The following is a 19,363-nucleotide window of genomic DNA, read 5'->3' on the forward strand; positions in this document are numbered from 1 at the left end:
AATCTAAGTTAGTGTTCACAAATTGGAAAGCAATGTGATTAAAATGGCAATTTCCCCCAAAAAAATTACCATCAAAATCCCTATCAAAACCTGCATCAAAATCTCAACAGGCTGTGCTTGCAAATGTTGTTTAAGCTGATCCTACAGTGTAAGTGGGGACAAAGCAGGGTTGAAGGGCTCATATCAGCCAGACAATAAAGGGCCAAGTAGAAGGGTCTGCACTAGAGAGTCTAATAGCAGAGTCATGCCAAGACCAGACTGGAGGTCAGCACTGCAGAGTGCTGTCGGAGATGCATGCACACACACACGCACACACACACACACACACACACACACTCACACACACACACACTCACACGCACATATGCACGCATGCACACACACACAGGCACGCACACACGCTCAATCATCTTTCAACAGACTGTCAAGTACACTAAGGAGGAAAGCAGAGACTCTCTAATAAGTGATGTGTGCCCCAACAATTGAATAATTAGCTGCCAAAAAGAAATATCAACTCAGATTTTCCATAGAATTACTCAAAATGGATCCATGCTCTTAAGGTAAACACTAAAACTATACAGTGTCTGGGGGGGAAAGAAATCAAGAGAAACTATTTGTGACATTGGATTTAGTAAAGATTTCTCAGCGGTGGCAAGAAAACACCATCTATAATTTTTAAAAATGATGTTAGACTTTATCAAAGTAACAAACTTCGACACCACATCTAGGGGAGGTAGAAAATGAAAAGGGACATCGAGGAGGTAACATGGCAGCATCCAGGCAGGCATGGTGCAGGAGAAGCTGAGAGTTCTGCCTCTTGTTGCAAAGGCAGCTGGGAGAAGACTGGCTTCCAAGCAGTTAGGACAAGGGTCTTAAAGCCACGCACACAATGACACACCTACTCCAACAAGGCCACACCTAATCCAACAAGACCACACCTACTCCAACAAGACCACACCTACTCCAACAAGACCACACCTACTCCAACAAGACCACACCTACTCCAACAAGACCACACCTACTCCAACAAGGCCACACCTAATCCAACAAGACCACACCCACTCCAACAAGACCACACCTCCTAATAGTGCCATTCTCTGAGCCAAGTATATACAAACCATCACATACACCTTGGAACACAGTCCTAATCCAGTGCCCAAGATAAACATATTTCTTTTGAAAAGGAAGTGAAAAGACAACTACAAATAGGAAGAAAATGGTTACAAATAAAAACTAACAATGAAGGAGCCACATTGAGAATATATAAAAAAAAAACCTACAACTCAATGAAACAAACAACCAGAGCAGGGTTAGCTCAGTGGTAGAGCCCATGCATGGCATTCTGGGGCCTGGAGTTCAATCCCCAAAAGAATAGAAGGAAGAAGAAAGGGAGGGAAGGAAGAAGAGAGAGAGGGGAAGGGAGAAATAAGCTCGTTACCAAAGAGACACAAATGAACCATCAGTTCACGAAAAGTAACTCACTGTCATTAGTCATGAGGGAAACATGAATTTAATCCACAAGGAGGAACCCCTATGTACCTCATAAAAAATGGTTCTAATAAAATAAAAAATTAAAAAGCAGGAAGCAACACTTGTTAGAGAGAAGATAGAGAAACCGAACCTTCCCCCTTTGGTAGTAAGCACATAAAACTATGGTCATATTGTTTTGTTTTGCTTTGTTTTGTCTTGTCTTGTGAGATGGGGTCTCACTATGTAAATGGAGCTGTCTTTGAACCCTTGACCTTTCTGCCTCAATCTTTGGAATGCTGGGATTCCAGTGTGCACCACTTCATCAGGATCCAACCAACATTTTGGAGAAAAGTGGACAATTCCTTAAACAGTGTCCATTGACCATAGAACTCTGGAGTATGAGACCAGGAAAAGATGGGAATATATGACCACATGAGAAGGTGACCCATAAATGTTTGACACAGGATTTGTTTGAGGTCATCACACCTTGGAAGCAACGCAGACATTTGTGAGCTGGAGACAGAAACATAGCCTAGCCCCCTCACTAGAATACTCCTTATCAATGAGAAAGAAATGCCAATAGAGAACCTCGCCCCCTGAAATATTACACTACACTAAGTCAGACTTGATGATGTCTGAGATGATGACTTGCTAAGGGTACTTACCACATGAACATGAGGGCCTGAGTCTGGTTTTCCAGCATCACATAAAACTGAGTCGGGCTGTGAACCCCTGAAACCTCAGTGCTGGAGGAGACGGAGCCTGAGGCAAGACAGAAGGATCCCAGGATCCTGCTGACCAGACAGCCTAGCAGAGCAAAAGAGAGCTCAGGTTCAGAAACAAACACCTCAGAAAATGAAGTAGAAAGAGCAGTTGAGGAAGACACATCACACTGACCTCCGGTTTCCAGATGCATGCACACGCATGCATATTCACTGGAACATACATGTGCACAGCCGCACAAGCATATGCACCAAAAACCCTCATAATGTTTTAAGTACATTAATGATTTTGTATAGCGCTATGTTCCTGCGGTAGTTATTCCAAGCCTTCCCAACGCTGTGACCCTTTAATGAAGTTCCTCATGTTGTGGTAACCCCCAATAAAATTATTTTCATTGCTGATTCATAACTGTAAGTTTGCTACCCTTATGGACTGTAATGTAAATATTTTTGGAAATAGAGGCTTGACAAAGGGGTCACGACCTACAGGTTGAGAACCACGACCTAAGGGCAGATCTGGATGCTTATTAGGGGCTTGTCTATGCCGTGCCCCAGGTACGCTAAACAGAAACAAACAAGGGGGACCACCATTTGTCGTAACAGTTGTCCAAGTGATTTGGATGTCCTTCAACACTGGAGTCACAATACTCTAAGTTCACCTCAGTCTGAGTTAGCAAACACACCAAATATGGCCATGGCCAGCGGCCCTAAAAGACACCAGTCTGCCTCTGTGCTTTCCCAGCACAACTCTCGGCATAAAAAAAAAAAAAAACCAATGGGGAGGGGATGTGAGGGGGGGGGGGCTGGAAAGATGGCTCAGCTGTTAAGAGCACTGACTGCTCTTCCAGAGGTCCTGAGTTCAATTCCCAGCAACCACATGGTGGCTCACAACCATCTATAATGGGATCTGATGCCCTCTTCTGGCATGCAGGTGTACGTGCAAATACAACAGTCATATACATAAAATAAGTAAATCTTGGAGGAGGAGGAGGAGGAGGAGGAGGAGGAGGAGGAGGAGGAGGAGGAGGAAGAGGAGGAGGAGGAAGAAGAAGAAGAAGAAGAAGAAGAAGAAGAAGAAGAAGAAGAAGAAGAAGAAGAAGAAGAAGAAGAAGAAGAAGCAGAAGCAGCAGAAGCAGAAGCAGAAGCAGAAGCAGAAGCAAGCACCAGTGGGGATGTTTCTGAGTTCATTTCCCCATAGGAAACTTTTATCAGAATGAATCAAAAGTTGAACCTTTAATTTCCACCCTATGAATTGACAACAACCTGTCTCTCTCTCTCTCTCTCTCTCTCTCTCTCTCTCTCTCTCTCTCTCTCTCTCTCTCTCACACACACACACACACACACACACACGTGCACACACACACACACACGTGCACACACACACACGTGCGCGCACGCGCGCGCACACACACACACCAGTGTGAGAAGCATTGTGTCCAAGCACTGAGGCAGACTGACTGTCTCCCATTGGCCCCTCACCTGTCAGGCTCTGCTGCATACACCCAGGCACAGTCTGCCAAGGCACTGAGTGGCAAACGGTGGCTATTGTCTCTGTCCCTCCTTTGGCAGACAGAGCTTTGACACCAGAGCCTGACAGCCTCTGAGACCTTTGTCTCCGAGGCATGGCCAGTGGCCATAATTGATATGGATGTGAGGGCTGCGGTCCTTGCCCAAGCTGGCAATTAGCACTTGTGTTGGTGGCTGCCAGGGTTTCCTGATGCTCTAGAGCAAAGACTTGTCAGGTTTGCAGCCACGCAGCTCATTATATCAGGACATGGGCTCCCTGCCCCCACCCCCTCTGATCTCTCTGAAGCAGAGAGGGCAGCTGAGCCACCTTGTCATTTCCATCCTTTGTTCAAGAAGGTAGAGAGGAGCCGGTGGTGACAATGCATCCATCTCCTTCTGTAGGCCCTGGGTCCTACACAGAAGGAACAACGGGCTATCAGAGAGAACTATGGCAGTGAGGGGCAGACGCCTGCAAGAGTTGGGCTGGCACAGCCAATAGAGTCACATGGCTGTGCTGGGTGGCTTTCATGCTAAAGCCCTTGTCAAAAAAAAAAGTGATCAGTGGGCCAGATCCAAATTCTCTGAACTGTGGGTCATACCTACTAGTAGCCCATAGAAGTAATAACGAACCAAGGCAGCATTTTAAAGACCAAGAAGAAGGGATGGAAAGCTAGTTCAGTAGTTAAGAGCATTTACTACTCTGACAGAGGACAGACATTGGGTTCCCAGCACCCACATGGTAGTTCATAACCATTTATAGCCCCAGTTATTGGGAATCCAAAACCTCTTCTGACCTCCAATGTCACACACACACACACACACACACACACACACACACACACACACACACACACAAATAAATGTTTAAAAAAGTAAAGACGGCTCTGTGGATAAAAGTTAACCATGCAAGCATGAGGACTAGGGTTTGCATCCCCAAACCCATATAAAAGCCAAGCAAGCATGGTGGCCAGTTGTAATCCGACCACTCAGGAGGCAGAGATTGAGGGTGGGGGTGTCCTCGGGACAAGCCAACTAACTAGATCACCTGCAACTGAAGAACTTTGGATTACGTGAGAGACCCAGTGCCAATAACCAAGGTGACAAAGGAAGACACTGAATGCCAACTTGAGTTCTCATATGCATGTACATGGAAACACACATGCATGCACATGCACATGCACTACATACACAGTGCACGCACACACACACACACACACACACACACACAGGTGGAATAAATGCTAGAAGATTAGACTCCCTTGCATTTCCTGCATTGAAGGCAAGGGCAGCCTTCTAAATTTTTGTTCGATTATGCAGATAACATACAAACGAGTGTTGTACAACACAAAAGGTTTCTCTAGTTGTGGTTTCAGTGATGACCCACTATACAAGGATGGGGCTGGCTACTCCAAGCACTCCAGGGATCTTGGTAAAAGAGGACTCTAAAGGAAGCTAAGGTGGAGGAAGCTCAGATGGCTTCAGGAAATTTCCAGATTCGTTCCAGTAAGAGATAAGCAAAGCAACCGCTTGGGGCCAAGAGTTCCCACCTGCCCTTCCTGGCCCAGTCCTTTAAGTATCTGTGAACTGGGCTGTCTGTGCAGGAAACGAGGTGCCTTTGGCTGGCATCTTGGATGCTGGCCTTTCTGCTCCCTGCTCCTGAGCCAAGCCATACTAAATGAAGGATGCTAATACTAGGACTCTGCTGGTTCTGTGTAAATGTGCGGGAACAGACGTCAGCGTAGGATACTGCACAGAAGCACACAGTAGGTTCTATCACCATCATGTAACACCTACATCCAACCCAGCAGCAGCAGCAGCAGCAGCAACAACAACAACAAAAATCTACCCTGGTGTGGTAAGAATTGTAGACTTCCAGGGACCGTGAACAGAAACGACCATTCACTAACCCCTGCCTCGCACTTGATAGTTTACACAGCACTTTGCCATACATCTTATATACTCCTTGCCATGAGGTCCCCCTCCTAGCTCCCAAGTCACAGTTGAAGAAATAGAAGCCCAGAGAAGCCCAGCAGCCTGCTCAGGGACAGGCAGCTAACAAGATTAGCTAGGAGGCCACTAGCCTGCCTGAGCCCAGCCCCACCCACTCCGCCCTATTTATTAAACCACGCCTCCCCGAACAGTTTGGGATCTGACAAGCGTAGTCATTTTGGAAAAATCTCTGCCAGGCCGAGTCAAATTTGACAGAGTTCAATAAAGGCTTTATATTCTTTCTTTGCTATGAAATCATACTTTCTTTTAAAAAGCTTGAAGCTACACAATTCACTACTGAAGCAGCTTGTTCCAGACGCTGGTAAGGTCAAGTCTGGTTTCCACCCTCAAAGTGTGCTGGCCCCACCTCCGCCCCGCCCCCTGCTACCCCAGTGAGGCTGTATGGGCCCTGAAGACAATTATCTGCCCTGAAAGCCAGCCCCTCTCCAGACAAAGGCACCCCCCTCACATTTATCAGTTTTATTCCCTTAATGATTCAAACTTGTGCTGTGATGTGCTGTTCGGAACGGAGGGTTTCATGGATTTAACAGTTTTATTAATTTAGGAGGTTTCCACGGAGCGCCAGAATGGCTCAGTGTGACAAAGAAGGTATCATAAATGAATTGATTTGTCACGTATCAGAATGTGATCCAGCAGCGATTTCGTTATTGGAGTTATTTTTCTCCAATTATCTGCAAACTTAAAATGCTAAAGAGCACCCCCCCTGCCCCCACCCCCAGCAGCAGCCGGCCGGGATCATTTGAGCAGGAAATAAATGGAAATCAATGGCCCAAATTTGCTGCCACATGCAAAGGCTGCCCGACCTCCCTCCTCCCTCTATGTAGCCACTTGGGGAAAACAAAGCCAGGCCATAGAGGCCACAAAGGCCACCTGCAGCCTTGAGGCATGCTGTGTCTGTGGGACTGAGTCTTATCCCAGGGCCCCCCGGCCCCAGATGACCAAAGAACAACACGAGCTGCAGCCTGCCTGGCAGCACTGGCTACTGGGCATGGAGTAGGAGTTGGGGGAGGGGGGCACTGTAGAATGAATGAGTTCTGAGCAGGGAGCCTGGATCATCCCAGACAACTGTCACCCTATCAGATTGGGTTCCCTTGCACTCCCAGGCTATCAGATGCTGTTAGCCTCAGCCTCGGGGATACCCACTCACCCCAGCCCTCTCACTACAGGCTAGCCCCTCCTTCCCTTGGGTCCCTGCTTCCTCTCTGCCCCAGGTTCCAAGCCAGCCTTTGCTATTCCTGTCCACTGAGTCTCCTGTCTACCCCACATCACCTCCTCCCATGCCTCGATTTCCGAATCCCCAAGAGAATTATGGGAACAAACGCTAGCTTCCTGCTCAGGGCACTTGTATACAATACACCAGTCCTTCTTTGCCACTGAACTTGGGGTTCTGCCAGGTACCTATGAAGGTCATGGAGAAAGGTGGATACCACTTGCCTTCGGGGAGCCCCTTTGCATGACCTCAAAGATGAACTTGGGACTCAAAGCCAAATGTGACATTTGGCCCAAACAATAGGACTCAAGTTTGACAGAGCTAACTAGTTGCAAGGGGGAGACACCAACCCAGCACCCCAACATGAGAGTTCTTCCACCTACCCCTTTGACAAAGACACTAAACCTGTCATAACCCATTCAGTGTCCAGGGGAGGGCAGCAAGAGCCATTCACTGTGTGTGACACCTGTTCTAGGTGCTAGGACAGGCTTGGGTCCTTCTTACTTCTTCATGATGAGACTTAAAAGGTGGGGGAAAGGTCCAGAAAGAAGAAATGAGCTGTGTAAGGTCACACCGCCTAACCTAGCCCAGGTCTATGTGACTGGAGAACACTTACAAAGATGTCCCTCTGCCCCTCCCCAACTGCACTGGCTTATATCCCAACTAGTGACAACTGTCATCTACCTGGTAGAGAATCCAAAGGCTGTAGTCAAGGCTGAGGGGACACAGAGCAGGGCCAGCCCCCAGTTGAGGGGCAGGTTGGGTTACAGTCCAGATCTACTTGGTCCTGGAGTATCTTCATCTGTCCAGAGAGCAGAGGCTGTGGCTGGACCTCCTCAGTTTTACTGAGTGCATGTAGCAGAAAGCACACAGAAGACTAGAAAACTCCCTGCCCAAGAGGCTATAGGAGGGTTGTGTTGGGGAGGCGGGAGCAGGCCTTGAGTCACGTACACTGTGCATTCAGGAAGTACACTTGGGCCTCTTCACCCCTCAAGTGAGGCTCTGCATCTTGTCCCTTCTAAGTTACTCCTGCCCCTAGAGGGCAGAGGCAGTGTCTACCCATGTTTGTCAGCAAACACACTGACAAGGCTGAGTAAGCTCTGCTCCCCTATACCTTACCCTCCCCTCACAGAAGTCCCTCAAAGGACCAAGGAGTTCCTGAGGAACAGGATCCCTTACACATGCATGCACACATGGGTAGGATGCAAGGTCAATGAACTTGTACCATTCAGAGCCTAGGTGCTACACTCCGACACAGCCATGAGTGCACACTGGCCAGGCAGTGTCCACGCAGATCTCTCCCTCTCCCCATCTCTTTCCCTCTGCTTCCCATCTCAGCTCCAGAAAGCCCGAGAGCTCCTGTGGTCATGGGCAGTGCCTGACATGGTGGGCAGCCACAGGAAGCTGGGGGAGAAATGAACAGGTCCCAGGTTTATCAGAATGGCTCTCCTCTGCCTCTAGGATTTCTTCACCTCCCTGACCTCCAACAGCCAGGAAAGGTGTTTAATTCGTGTCCTACTAAAAATAGCTTCCTAATGGAGTCCAAGGCTCTCTCTGAACATTAGTGCTGTGACAAGGGATGTTGGTCTCCATTAGCCAATCCCCGGGCATAGAAATTCTTATTTTTCCATGGTGAGCTAATGTTTCTGAAAGTCCCACTTCAGTAAGGACAAGGGACATACCAGAAGATGCTAGCAATTGTCATTAGGCCACCGCAGACAAACAACTTCCAACCAGTGGCTCAGGACAAAGGTTTCGCCCCACAAGCCCCAGGGGAATGTGTGAGTCCCTTGCTTGAGACTCCATCTGAACAGTTCCTCTGTCCTGCACTGGCCCAGGGCTGGCTGCTGTCTGCACAAGGGAAGTCTTTGAAGTCTCCTTTGACATACTCTCAACCCCCCTCACACAGGGTATTGAGGCAGACACAAAGAATGATGCCCAACCCTCCGGTCTGCCAGCTGGGTCAAGGGCTGGACAAAGCAGACAGAGGGGTGGATAAATGTATCCAAGATAGGGCTCTTTTTTTTTTTTTTTTTTGGTTCTTTTTTTCGGAGCTGGGGACCGAACCCAGGGCCTTGCGCTTCCTAGGTAAGCGCTCTACCACTGAGCTAAATCCCCAGCCCCCAAGATAGGGCTCTTAAAAGTTATAATTTATTCCTGTCAGGAAAAATCCAGGAAAGCTTCCTGGAGAAGAAGGTACTTCATCATTCTTGCTCCGTTCTGTGTTTGCATAAACAAAAGAAGTACACTTATTTGTGGGGTGCTGTGGTATGGGGTTGGACAGGATAGAACCCAGGACTTTACACATGCTAGGCAAGAGCTCTACCACTGAGCTACATGGCCAGCACTAACAGAGACACCTTGGGGGGCGGGGTACACGGTGAGCCCCACCAGTGCTAACTTGTAGAATTTCTCTTAAGATTCATCACTGTGTTTTCCAGGCACAGCCATCTCCACTCCGCAGTTCCTTTACGCTGTCAAGTCCCAGCTCTTACCAGTGTAGACCAGATTTCCCAGGGCAACAGCTGAAAGATGTTGTGTGGATTAGAACCATTCATGTGAATGTCCATCATCTCCCTGACCCCAGCCCTAAACATCACCCTGTTCTACCTACTACTCCCTCCCTCCCACAGGTCTCAGCTGAAGCCACCTTCTCCAGGAAGCCCTCCCCAGGTGTAGCATTTCTACTATGCCCCACTCAGCGCCTGAACTGTATGCCCCTAGTGGTGACCTTTCCGTGTGGAATTGCTTAGTCTGGTTAATTATTTAACTTCCTACCAGACGGTGAGTTTCAGGAGGGCTGAGGCCAAGCCTGCACCCTACCCCTGCATCCCCACAAGTGTGGCCAGCGCCTACCTCTTCACACACCACGTACCTATGCTTCCATTATCTAAGATTCCCATTGCACAGATAGAGAGACTGAGGACCCAAAAGGGAGAAGCGATGCCCATCATCCGGTATCAGCTGCAACAGGCAGCTGGAGAACCCGGCCCCTCGGCTCCTCGAGCTGGGGGCTGAGTTTGAGACAAACAGCCCCGAGGGGAATCAGTTCACCTTGCACCAGATCCATCAGCCAGATCCATCCAGTTTTTCCGAACACCTCATAGGCATAATGGAATCCACTTTACAGCAACTGTTGAGTTCAAGCAAACCAGCTTCTCTGATAGGGCAAGCCCTCCACCTTTGCCCCTGAAGCGCGAACCACCCAAGGTTAGAAAGACAGTTTGACACAAGGAAAAGATGATTGCACAGACCGTTTTCTCCTCTCCCCATGTGAGCCCCCTGCCGAGTCTCTCTGTGTCCACTAATGAGGACACACGGGGCTTCCCTGCCTACTCCCTGCTATGGAACTGCAGAGACCCGCCCCCTGAAACCTCTTATCACCAGACTATTGGTATTGGCTTCTGTCTCTCTGGGCCTGTTCTTCTCCAAAGGCCCACACCCAGGGCTGCGAGCTCAGTGGGGACTTCCTCTTTGGGTATTCCTGGGGCCCTTTATCTGAGCTCAACAAATCCCATCGGGTGCGCCCCCTTCCTGTGTGGATGCTGCCTGCCCACCCTCTGCCATGCCATGGTACTTCCCAGAATGTCTTGTGCAGGACAGGAAGTGTGGCCTCGCAGCTCTGCTTCCTCTCAGAAATCCCATAAGTGTAGAGGACAGTGAGGGTGGGGTCTCTCAGGAAGGGCCTTAGCTACTGTTGTCCTACACTGCCTTTCCTGTGGGCATATGGCATTACTCTCAATTGTCTTTCAACCTAGTTGTCACTTCCTCCAGGAAGTTCTCTCTGATTACTACTGCTGCTGCCCTGGGGCCAAGAACCCTGCTAATTCAAGGACAAGCTCAGAGATTGGGCCTTGACCTGAGAGGCCTTGGAAGAACCAGAAGCACATAACCATACTGTGCTTACAAAGACCCTGTGTAGGTGAAGGGCAGCTGTGCAGAGAAGCAATGAAAACCAGTGTCCTCCCTTGGTCCTCAGCAGACAAGAGGTGGTAGTGACTGGCAGGAGGCAAGGGTCAGAGAAGTGGAGAGGAAGCAGACAAAACCAAAGGGCACAAAGGACACAGGTCTCTGGATTGCAGATAAAATGAGAGGATCTAGGGGGTAGTAAAAGCCCAGGGGACACCTGGGTAGTGGGGAGTCACTAGCCTGGCACTCCCAGAAGGAGGTAAGAATTTCCTGTGACAGTCTTGAGTCAAGCTGCAGTGTACCTAGTAATTTTGTTAAAGATCCCTTATGTGTGCACTGGGAGGCCGAAGCTGGCAGATCTCTGCCCACCTGTGGCCAACCTGGTCTACAAAGTGAGTTCTAGGGCAGCCAGGACTATCCAGAGAAACCCAGTCTCATGGAGTGAGGGGTGGGTATAGAGGGAAGGGTGAATCCCTAGGTATGGGCTAGTCAGAGAGCACTGGGCCTACTCATCCCTCTGACAACCACCTTATCCAATCAAAAGAAGGAAGATGATCTCCCAGCCCTTGAGGCCTCTCCCTCTGCTCTCCCAGGAGACACCACACACACACACATACCAGAGTCCAGTCTTCAGATGGACGCAGCCTTCACAATGCCCGCTCCTGCCCACTGCTTAGTCATTCTGCAGGGCATCCTGCTGACTAAAACCAGGGCTGCAGAACCGAGCCTCAGACCTGGTGTGGTGATCTGTGACCTGGCTGTCTGTTGCTGTGGATCATTTGTTGACCCTCTCTAGGACTCAGTTTCCCCACCTTTGCGAAGGGGGCATCAATTGTTGCCACCCCCTTAAGTGCTTTGGGGCTCAGAGAAGTGGGTACTGAGCCATAGTAATGGCTTGGTCCTGAGCCTGACCTAGGAGCTCCAGGCTGCAAGGCTTGCCTTTTTTTCTGAGATGTCCAGGGTGGCCCCTGGTCTGGGAGAGGAAAGATACCAAGTCTCTAAGCTCTCCCCCAGCCCACCTGCTTGTGAATGTATTCTAAAGGCTTTAGATTTGCTCCTATGGGAGGCCTGATGACTGTTGTCAGTAGACTGACACCCCAGCAGAATCTCAGGGCACTGGCAGCCATATGAGTGTGAGGTCATCTTCTCCTTGAGAGCCACAGTGGTAACCTTGTCACTCCAGCATGTCCTGTGCTGAGCTCCTCCAGGAACCGGATCAGACTTCTCCCCAGCCTCAAGGCCCCACTGTTGACTGAGCCTACTGGCTACTGCCTTCCACCCCCAGTGCCTCCATCCCTAGACTAAGAGGTGCCCTGCCCACTCGGCTGCCCGTGATGGTGAGCACGTGCCTGCTTCAAGAGTGCGCTCCAGCCCTTGTCACAGCAGCAATGGCCAAGCACTGATCCAGCTTGCCGGCTCAGCACTCCGCAGCAAGAGACCGAAGTCACTCTTGACAGCCCCCATGAGCTCAGCAAGCACACAGAAGCAGAACAGAGGGAAACCGGCCAGCTTCCTGCCAAGGTGCTGAGTGGACAGACAGGCTGCTGAAGACAGAAGTGGAGGGAGAAAATTGGTGACCTTGACGGTAAAGAGCATTGGTGCCCTGGGGACCCATCACAACCACCAAGGTCGATGAGCAGACATAGCTGGTGCTGCTTCCTGAAGGGTAAGTACCCTCAAAATATAACCTCAAGGAGGCTCAGGGAGCTGGGTAAAATCTGGGCCAAGAGGAGGGTGGCCAAGGGTCTCCAGGTATGAGCAAAAGAGAGGATTTTGAAGACACAGGAATCCTAAACCTTGAGGTGGGGAAGGGGACCTAAATAAGACTGCGCCTTGACTCGAGATTCAAGTGGAACTGAATCTAAATGGCTCCCTCTTGTAATAGTAAGTCACTTTCTGTCCACACGACTGTTTCCCCACCTGTCGAGTGGGAGTGGCAGTCACTTACATTTATTGAGAGTTTGCCACGTCTCGGGCACCTGGGAGTAGCCTCACCTACATTAGCACACTAGGTTGAGTTTCAGGATCCCACAAGAAAGCAGCCGTTATTCATCCAGCAGTTTACAGCTTTCTAACTAGGGCCCAGAACATCAAATGTTCTCAGGTCCCATCCTGAGGTAGCTGACAGGATTCATATCCAGGCAACAGGGTTGTACACAAACCCTTGGCCATTCCATTCTGCGGTCTCCCCTCAGGCCACCAACATCCATGTCTTGGGCTCCTCAGGGTCACTCAGGGTCACTCAGGGTCAGGAGCGTCCAGAGTCACTCATGAAGTAGGAATGTAACTCATTCACACAGTAAATCTATGCAGGATGATGTTTGCAAAGCTGTTTACAGAGGAGAAAAAAGAGGCTTAGCCACCTGCCTGGGCTACCATGCTTGCCGGCAGCAAAGATGGGAGCTGAATATACACTGTCTTGCTCCAGAGCCACCATTTTTGTCTTCTGAAAAGGGCCTGCCTGGCCCTGAATACAGCATACAGTGGGGGTCTGTAGAGGATAACCTTCCCAGTATCCACTGTCTTTCGTTCTAGACAAAATGTTTCATTCTGCAAAAACTGAGGTGGAGTCTCACATGTCCCCTGCATGGCAGACCCTAGGAGACCAGAGCTGGGACACACTGCCCCCACCTGCTCTGCTAGCCTGGCCAGGAAATAGCGTACCTCAGAAGCATTCCTTGATCCAGGAAAATTGAAAGAACCTGGAAGAGGGGGCCATCTTTCAGAGCACAGGTGAACGTAGGCTAACAGGAGGATGATCCGTGGGTGAGGAGACATGCCTAGAGTAAGAGGGCACCTCTGCTGAATCAGAGTGGCAGATGGGCTGGCAAGATGGTTCAGTGGGTAGGAAGCTCTTGTCTACTAGTGCCCAACAACCTGAGCCCAATCCTTAGAAACAGAGTACAAAAGAAGTGTGACTCCCGAAAGCTGTTCTTTGACCTCCACACATGAACCCTAGGCATTCACACATGTGTGCGCATGCATACACATACACACACACACACACACACACACACACACACACACGTGCACGCACACATTCACATGCGTACATATGTGCTAACAATAAAGCTTTAAAACGTTTAATGAAAGACTGAACAGGTGAGAGGCACTAGCAGACAGGTGAATTACGGCAGCCAACAGAAGGAAGGGCTCTCGGGGTTGGGGATTTAGCTCAGTGGTAGAGCGTTTGCCTAGCAAGCGCAAGGCCCTGGGTTCGGTCCCCAGCTCAAAAAAAAAAAAAAAAAAAAAAAAAAGAAGGAAGGGCTCGCAGGGCTTCTCATTCTAAAATGTCCCTCCATATTTGTCGGGGATTGAGTGACAGGGAACAGTCAGTGGAGACATCAAGGTCGTTTCTGACACACAAGTCTAAGAGAATGAGAGGACCAGCCAGCTCCTCCCACCCAGTGCCCAGCCAGCCCTAGCCCTAACTTGGCAGAAGGCCTAGGCTGTGTGCCTGGGCTCACACCAGCTTCTAGCCACCTGGGACCACACCCCTTAAATCATTACTACCGAGTGCGGGCCTGGGAGTCTCTGATGATGACCCTGCTCTGGGGTTACCTGTCTGCAACATCATAACATGGCACTCTGAGGGTAATTAACCAACACGGGTGTTGGTCCTTCATTCGGTGTGAGTCTGAGGAGGAGGAATCTATCCTGAGGACGAAAGACAGTATCTCCTCCCTGGCAAGAGTGGAGAACCTGCTTATCCTTGAAGCAGAGTGACATTGTCAATAAAGGCCCAGCCCAGTGCCACAGCCCTATACCAGGGCTCCCAAGCCATCTTCCCAACAGAGCCACTCCAAAAGACTTCTGATGCCTAACATGTCTACCTCTGAATGTGCTGGACCTCTCTCCAAAGTGGCTATCCATCCTCATTCCCGACCCAGCCTGTCCCTTTGGAGTATCTCCCTGACCCTTCTGTGAACAGAAGTCAGCCTGGGTCAGACTCGAACACTTGCTGGTCGGTGAACATCTCAGTGTGCACAATGACTCCTTGGCCAGCTGCTCCAAACGAGAGACCTACTAGATGGTTTCTTAGGCTCTGACAATATTTGGGGTGGCAGAGGCAGGCCTTGATCTAAGATGATCTAAAATGTGATGTCACTTGGAGGAGGCCAGGAAGGAACCCAGAGCTGAAGGCCGTGGGCTGCCCCTATCACATCTCCCTAGGTGACCCACACACACCCTGATTTCCCTAGTGCCCAGTAGCATAAATTCACTGAGACATGGGCAAGCCCCAAGCAGAGCAGTCAGGCCTGATGTCTGCCAAACTAGAACTGGATCTGGAAATGACAGAGTTGAGAAAGCCCCCAAGGAAACCTGTGGAGCCTCCTGACACACACTGCCCTCTCTGTAGACCGCCCACAGCCTTTGATGGCTCATGGCCTCTCAGCAAGGAGATAAGACCCAGCCTAGTGCTCTAGACCACTAGCTCCCTGACAAAGGCCTCCACCCAGGTCCAGATCTCGCCAAACCAAGCTGCCTCCCAGGATTGGAGCCAGTTTGCTCTGTGTGGTGCATAGATGGCTGTCTAGTCCAAGCAGTCCCTCACTACCTCCGAGAGCACCTTCTGCTGTCCTGGGAATCACTCAGATCAAGGCAGGAGGCTGTTCTATCTGTTCCTAGATTCCTGGGAGAACGCCCCAAGCTGCCTTGAGAGAATGAACAAGACCAGGCTGGCATGGATGGAGCCAGGTCTGAAGTACCTATTCTCCCAAGGGCCTGAAGAACCTGGCCCTTCCATGTCCCTTTACCCTGTCCCAGGTAGACAGTATGTGCATAACTGTCAGTCAGTTTTCTGTTGCTATAACCAATACCTGAGGTGAATCAACTTACTGGCAGAAAGTTCCATTTTAACTCATTGAGTCTCAAAGGCTCCAATTAATTCATGGTGACTTGGCCCTGTTAAACTCGTAAAACATGTTATATCATGTTGGGATGTGGCAAATCGCTCATTTCTTGGTAGCTATAAAGCAAAGAGAAAGGGAATCTGGGATTCTCCCTGGTCTCTTCAAAGACATATTACTAATGGCCTAATTTCTACCAGATACCACCCCTCTCAGTGATTCTGTGAGTCGATGGAGCCCAAATCTTTAGTAGAGGCCTTTAGAGACTATTCCAGACCCAAACTACAGCAATAATGCTTCAGGGGCAGCAGGGACAAGTCAGGGGCAGTAGGGACAGGTCAAGGGCAGCAGGGACAGGTCAGGGGCAGTAGGGACAGGTCAAGGGCAGTAGGGACAGGTCAAGGGCAGTAGGGACAGGTCAGGGACAGAAACACAAGACAGAGTTAGAGAATACTTTGGACATGTCCCGTGTGTCAGGCACTGTCCTTAGAGACCAAGGTGGACTCATTCATTTTGTCCCCAGAACAAGGAAGCAGACATCCACAGGGATAGTCTAAGGGGCCAAGGTTATGGAGTCAGTGAATAGGACCTGGCACACCTTGCATGTTGCTGCCTCAGACCTCCTTACAGGCTTCCCAGGGCAGCCCGTCATGATGCAGGGATGGAACTGGCATCCAACCAGCTCTTCCCTCTACTGGAACCTGCTCAGTGGCAGGGTCATGGTGCCTAAGGTAGAAGAGAAGAGATCTCTCTCCTGGGACAGGGCTTCAGAGGACCCTGAACTTCTTTGTCAACCTCAGCCCGCCTAAGTGGGGTCACTGGGCCAGAGACTTGCTCTGTCTGCTGCCACCTCTGGATTCTTTAGCCCCTGAGGCCTCCCCTGCAGCACTGGCTCCTGGGCAGCGTGCTCTTGCTGTGCCGAAATGTTTGTCATCTCTTGACACTAATATTATTTAAGGCCTAGAGTCTCATGTAAGGCTTCCTTTTAGCAAGATTGTCTCATTTAATAAAACTCCCTGTCTCTGTCCCCCAAGGTAATCACGTTGATGACAGTGCAGTCCCTGAGCTGTGATTTGGTCTGGGAATAGAATTATTAGGAAACCCAGCTTGGCTGTCACAGATGCTCTGTTTGGGGTTTTCCCTTGAAGTAAACAGAAAGAGTCCCAGTGGAAGCAACGACTCAGCAGGAACTACGGCAGCTGGCCTCCCCACTGGCCACTCTGCTGTCCTCAATGGTCACCCTCTCAAAGGCTCAATTAATAAACATTTCCCAGTATAGGCTGGGAAATTGGCTACTGTTGATGCAGGTAAGATCTGTTCTCTCTCTCTCTCTCTCTCTCTCTCTCTCTCTCTCTCTCTCTCTCTCTCTCCAGTTGTTTAGTTGAATGTGTTTTTGTCCTCGTTCTTTGAGATAGGATCTCATGTAGCCCAAGCCAGCCTCAAATTTACTTTGTCCTGAGAGTGGCCTTGAACTTCTGACCCTCCTGCTTCCACCTCCACGATGCTGGCTTATAGGCATCTACCAGCCTGCTTGGTTTATGCAGTGCTGGCACTTCCTGTATGTTGGCATGTACTCTACTAATTAACCCCATATTCCCCAACTCTCAAATGCAGTGGATGAAAATGACAGAGACGGCACCGGAACAGAGGAGCCCAACAGAGCCAGCTCAAATCCTGGCCACGCCTCCTACCACTGTGACTCCGGACAGGGTTACTTCCCTTCTGCAACCCAGCATCATCTAAGACATGGCCGTCATCACAGAGATATTACGATCAGCAGGGAAGCAAGTGGAACACAAATTAAAGAGTCTTCTTCCTCCCTATCCACGACCCAAAGAGAATTTTATACACGTTTAGAAAGAAGGAAGAGTAATTGAGATGAAGTGTGCCAAGCACTCGGCACGTGGCAAATGCAGGAGACTGTTGCTGTTATCATTGTTATTATTCAACGCCACCACAGCCACCACAGCCACCACCGCTGCTGCCACCACTACAGAGTCATGCTAATCAGTGTGAATCATGTTTATCACTGTCGCCACCACCACCACCATAGCCGTGTTCACCAGTGCTTAGTATGTTTATCCCCATCGGCACCACCACCACGATTACCTTCTCCATCACCTTTGCCATTATCACCACCACCGTCAGCATCGCTCACTGTCAGCACCAGCACTACGCCCACTCTCTCCATCATTATCCCCATGGCCATCATCAGCACCTTCATTAAGTGAGCCCTTTGGAACTCTAAAGGTCACACCGGTATGCTCTATTCTCACCTGCTGTGTAGCCGTAAGCTGGGCCGAAGTGTCCATTTGAGCTCAACATTGGAGACCCAAGTAATGATGAACACATGTGGTGGCATGTCACTCAACCTGGTGTGCTGGCTGTCCCTAGACTAGAGGACCCAGGGACCTCCTGGACCCCACGGAGTTCCAAACCTATAAATGACACATGTAAAATCACACAGGACCAGAAAGTGGGCCCAGCAGGCAGAGGGTAATTTGAGTATTTGAAGGCTCCAGGGGAACCAATCTAGAGCTTGCTATGCTCTGCTGGGCTGACGACTATGAACTGTGAACCATGCTCTGGAAAAGGACACAGGGCATGCATCTGGGAGAGGCGGGTTTGAATCCCCCATCCTCCAGGCATTCACTGATGGCCCTTGGGGACTCTGAGGCCAGGTTTGTACCTAATGTAGCAGTCCTGTCAGAGGAATGTTCCCTTAAGGGACCAACAAAAGAGCTGTGGACAGGGTTAAATGACATCAGAAGGCGGTGGTGGAAACCTGCCTTGGTGTTCTAGAAATGAGAGCCACTCCATCCCAACAGTCAAATATCAAAGGGTAGGAATCACTTCTGAGACCCCTGTGGGGTCAGAGCCCACAACAGGAGGGGCATCGCTACTACCCATGGAATACTTAGTCAGTGTGTGGGTTGATGACAGTGAATCTGGGAGCTGATGGCTGACTGAGTTGGCGAAAGGCTTTCCATACAAACATGAGGACCTGAGTTTGTATGTGAGTACACTGTCACTGTCTTCAGACACACCAGAAGAAGGCATCAGATCCCATTACAGATGGTTGTGAACCACCATGTGGTTGCTGGGATTTGAACTCTGGAAGAGCAGTCAATGCTCTTAACCACTGAGCCATCTCTCCAGCCCCTGAGGACCTGAGTTTGAATCCCCATAACCCATGTTTAAAAAAAAAAAAAACAAAGGTACAGCATTATGAACCCATAACCCAAACTCTGGCAGGAGGGAGACAAGTGGGTCCCTGGGCTCACTGGTTAACCCGTGTAGACACACTCCAGATTCAGTAAGAGACACTGTCTAAAGGTGACGTGATTGAAGAAGACACCCAATGCCACCTTCTGGCTCCAAACATACATGCACATATACACACATAGATAAACACATGAGGCAGGTCACATCTGTCAAATGTCTGTTTCATGTTTCTGGGCCCACATCTGACTTTTGATGACTTTTCCCCTTCTTCAATCTGGGCACATCTGCCACTGAACAGAGTAAAAGTGACATAAAGTAACTTCAGATTTTAGTTCATAAAAGTAATGCACCTTCCAGAGGAACCAACATGCTGGAAGGAAGGCCCAGCAGCCGCACAGAGAGGCGACGTGCGTGTGTATACGTGTTACCTTTGCTGGGCTTACAGGGTCAGCATCATGCCA

At 49.7% G+C, this 19,363-nt stretch overlaps 2 long non-coding RNA genes across 5 annotated transcripts in view; one reads left to right on the forward strand and one right to left on the reverse strand.

The window, feature by feature from the left end:
• Positions 1 to 19,363, reverse strand: part of LOC103693859 (uncharacterized) — a 179,229-nt gene that overhangs the window by 112,732 nt on the left and 47,134 nt on the right. The gene's annotated exons all lie outside the window — the stretch shown is intronic.
• LOC134482436 (uncharacterized) lies at positions 11,453 to 19,219 on the forward strand. The gene is made up of 3 exons (XR_015640155.1): positions 11,453 to 12,493; positions 16,712 to 16,984; positions 17,292 to 19,219. It is a non-coding gene; the product is annotated as an uncharacterized LOC134482436 (long non-coding RNA).

The sequence above is a fragment of the Rattus norvegicus genome, chromosome 16, assembly GCF_021556685.1.
Source record: "Rattus norvegicus strain SHRSP/BbbUtx chromosome 16, alternate assembly SHRSP_T2T, whole genome shotgun sequence".
Classification (NCBI taxonomy): Eukaryota; Metazoa; Chordata; class Mammalia; order Rodentia; family Muridae; genus Rattus; species Rattus norvegicus.